The following is a 4,588-nucleotide window of genomic DNA, read 5'->3' on the forward strand; positions in this document are numbered from 1 at the left end:
TCTGGGAGTGAGACTTCTTTCATTCCAGGTCTCGGTCCTCTTGGGCCTCTCCTACCCTAGACGGCTGTGGGCAGTCACTCTCTGAGTTTCAGTGTCCCCATTTGTAGCACAGATTGCACAAGGATTAAAAGAAGAGACTCACCGTGGATGCCCACCACACGGTGCCCAACTTGTACAAGGGTGGGTGCAGCCACCCCCTGCCCTCCAGGCCTGCACAGCCAACCGAGGCCAGAGCCTTCTCTCCCTGGCTCTTCCACAATCATGGCTCACTCATCAGGGCCTGACCTGGCTTGCCTCCTGTGGCCGAGGCCACTTCCAGGACACGCTCCTGGAACCCTCTGGACCCCGGCCCCCGCTTTGCACTTAGGGCCTGATGCCTTGCCGAGGCTGGCCAGGCAGGGACATTGTCAGCAGGACGAGGTGATGAGAGTTATCTAGGGATGTGTGCCGTGTCTGACAAAGCATCGTCCGTGTTCTCGGAGCTGGCTTTCAGAGGGCATCCGGCTGCCAGTTTGAGACGCAGGCCGGCACCCTCTCCTGGGATGGACAAGGCTGCCCCACCTGGCCGTGTCTCCTGGGCTGGGCCATGGCCCTCTCTCCCCTCCCCACCACCCTAAGGACAGCACCGCGTCTCTCTGCCCCCCATCATTTCCTGTTTGGCGCCTCGTCTTCATCACCGCCATAACCTGCTGGAGACTAAGTTGTGGCTACTCCCCTCCATGGCGCAGGGTGGACACAGGTAGATCTCTCAACAACTACTGTTGGAATGGAAGACCCTCCCACTTCATTATGAGATACTGTACCCATTGTACTGCAGACAACCTATGTTCCCTTTCATAACCCAACGTCTCCTGCATCCAGCCATAAGCACGTGAAAGCGAGCACCTTCTCTTCCCTCTGCTGCCGCTCCAGTGGGTGAGGATCTGGGAGACACCTGAAGGCTGCACTTCTCGCCCCTCGCAGCTCAATCTCTGAGTTGACTGGACCTCGAATTTCCTAAGTGACCCCACTAATCTCTGAAAGTACATCTCCGACTTCAGTGAAGATTAGGAGGGCTACATCAGATGTCTCCTAATTTAGAATTTGTAGGTGTCTCTCATTCATAACTGCCACTTCTCGCATTCCAAGCTCACTGTAATGCAGAGGGGAGGCAGCAATTATTTATAATAACTTCATTCAGTATAATTTGCATCTACCTTTTGAAAGGCTCGAGTGATGTTTCTTGGAGCTGCGTATTAAACACAAGTGCCCCCATCCACTACAAGCACAGCAGTATCCTTTTCTTCCTGGGAACGATGGGGACAATTTGTCACCACACAAATTATACTGTACTTGCGGTTGACATTCTTTTATCAGATAAATTATTTGTACTTATTATGCTGAAGGCAGTTTCCATGAAAATTTCATATTGTGAAAATCCTAGTTTAAGCTGAGACTGAAAGGATGGATATCTTTCCACAGTGGACACAGAAACGTGGGTCCTGAAGATGTGTGTCGTGACTGTCTTCTGGAATGAAAGCCAGGACATTGGTGTCTGATCGCTTGCAGCCCTGTTCAAGGTGCTCTGTGCCTCCGCTTGGCCGCCCTGCCCTGTGGTGGCAAGGGCGCACTGGAGACTAAACAAGATGCCCCAGTTTAGCATCCGGCGGGAGAAAGCAAGGTCCTCAAGGGCAGGAGGCACTTGCAACTGTTACTGTCAGCAACATTTAGAGCATAATCATAAAAAGCTTTATAAAACGTGCCGCTGGTATTGCAAACCCACGTCTGACAGCGTGCGTTCTCAATGAGAAAGAAGCACAAAATATGGGGAGAGACCCCAGAAAGCATTTGTTAGTGTTTTTCTGAAAACAATAATGCTCGTTGTGGAGGTAGAATGATGAAGGGTTGAGGGCGTGGGCCTAGAACGTGACCTCTTCCTTCTCGATCCGGGCACACACCTCCTGAGCACGCTGACCTTCATGCTGACCCCAGCCTGGTGTCCTTATTTTTTCAATAGGAATAGAGGCAGCACCCCGCCAAGCTCTCGTGACAAGTTAACGATATCATGTATTTTAAGCATTTAGCTTAGTGCCCGGTACAAAGTAAGTAATTTTAAGGTTGGGCTAATATTACCTATTTGTGATTATCAAAAAGTAAAAAGTCCCCCCTCATCCAAAAACCGTCATTGGAAAACATGCAGTGGCCTAAAGTATAGTTCTATAATACAACAACTTTTCATGTGGACGATAAATTGAGTGACCTAACTACCTTTATGGGAAATTTCTACTATGAGAACAGAGAACATATTGAACGATCAGAGGTAACTGTTACATTCATGGATATATCAGATGGACTCAACAGGCCCCAAAAAGTGAAATGATGACCAAATATATACAACATAAAGACTGCTGATGAAAAGGAACAGCAAATGAAGATTATAAACTGGTCAGAAAATGTGATTTTCTTGATTTTTTCCCCCCAGATTGGTTAAAATTTCTTGAATTTTAAACTCTATGTAATAAAAGAGACAAAATGTCTTTAAAATGAGACCAATGCAATAAATTTCATGTAGGGCAGCCTTTAATAGAAACAGGGTCACTACGTGGTGGAAATTATGACTTTAAAGTTGTGTGTGTGTGCACGCACACACACTCCAAATGAAGACATGTGCCAGCCTTTAGAAAATGAATACTTAGGATGTGTCAAGGAATGCATGACTCTTGCAATCGTGGAGGCTGATTGAGACTCTGACACACTCGAAGGACCAGCGAGACAGCAACCACCTGCACCATCGCTCCGTTGGTGTGGCCATCTCAGATGAGCCAGCCAGCAGGCATCACACAGGGACTGAAATGCTGGAGGGACCACGGCATCAGAAGCTTTCTCCCAGACCCGTGTTTAGGCAGCTTGACAACTTCTAATGGAGTTTCTTTTCACTCTCCTCATTAGGAATAGCAATTTAAGTTGAAGTGAAAAAAAAAAAAGTCATTGGGGGTATATAGTTCTAAAATTACAATTAAAAATAACCTTTCTTAGACCACATATGGTATGATTTCGTTTATGTTAAACATCCAGAATTAGCAACTCGATGGAGATTAGTGGTTGCCTGGGGCTGGGGGACTGGTAGGGTGGGGGATGGGATTACTAATGGGTATGGAGTTTCATTTTGGGGTGAAGAAACTCTTCTAAAATTAGATTGTGGTGATGGCTGCATGACTCTGTGAACGTATCAAAACCACTGAATTGTGTACTTTAAACGGGTGAATTCTTTGGTATGTAATTTATTCCTCAATGCAGATGTAAAGAAATCTCCCTTCCGTCTACCACCTGCAGGCTCTGATTTACACTGACATCACCATTTACTTCAGTGTCCAGTCAACAAGCCTCGTATTTGGTCCATCCTCTACGAAGGTTTGTTTGTTTATAGCTGAGCAAGTTTATTCGGGAAGAAACTAAATGTTCATATTAATTGTGTACAAGAATGCATAGATGCATTAACAGTTTCCTTTATGTCAGAATGCAAAAATGCTTCACTGGCTTTCATTTTGTAAAACTAAAAGATTTGGTATGTTGCTTTTAGATATTCTATGACAGAAAATATAATGTTTACTTATTCCAGATGTTGTCTGATTCCACAATATTAATGTAAATCAGGAAAAAGCCAGGTTACAGTCTCACATTCCGCTATAATTATGTGTCAAACAGCACATCATGGCATTGTCTCACTTTCCATCTTTAGCCAGCTAATTGCAAATGAAACCAGCAAACAGCCATTGATGATTAAGTATCGAGGTACTAAAGTTTTTTCCTTTTTGCAGTTACTGATTATAGCTTTTAGCTGTTTAACCCGCCCATTGTTAACTGTGCTGCTTAGGCAATATGCTATCTGACTCCCACTAGGCTCCTATAGATGACATCTCCATGGAGCCTGGGTCACCATGGTAATGGGTCTGTGAGCTGTTTTTCAGGAATTAAAACCCCCTGTCCACTTCAGGCCAGTTGAGACCACCAACTCATCAACCAGGCCCACACAGATGTCTGATAGGCGACCTGTTCACGTCAAAATGCTAAAAACTCCACCCTCAGATCATGCTAACGCTGCCATTTTGTGAACATGGGTCCCGTGAAGAGGCATGGAGTCTGACTATGCTTGCACAGATCATCAATTACCTCCCCTCTCCTCACCTCCAATCATCTCTCTCCACAATTCAGACCACCCTGCCCCCCATCCCATAAACATCCCCGAGTCCCTATTTTCAGGGAAGCCGATTTGAGGCTCATGCTCTCGCTTCCTCACATGGCTGCCTTGTGAGTAAACACTCTCTCTGCTGCAATCTCGTGGTCACGGTGTTTGGATTTCTGGGCAGCAGGCAAAAATGAACCTGGTTCGGTAACACAAATACCCTGACTCCTCTTTGAGAACCTCTTCTATTACAGTCACGCTGTGTGTGGAGACAAAGCCGAAGCCGCTGTGGTCCCGAGAGGGTTCAGCAAGGCCACGCCTCCATCCAGACGAGCTGGCCGTCTGGGGCTCCAGGGTTTGCTTGGGTCCCGGTCACAGGGGACCGTCCATGCCTTCTTACCTGTGGCCCTCCAATGTTAGCCACAC

Source organism: Equus quagga, chromosome 9, assembly GCF_021613505.1.
Source record: "Equus quagga isolate Etosha38 chromosome 9, UCLA_HA_Equagga_1.0, whole genome shotgun sequence".
Lineage (NCBI taxonomy): Eukaryota > Metazoa > Chordata > Mammalia > Perissodactyla > Equidae > Equus > Equus quagga.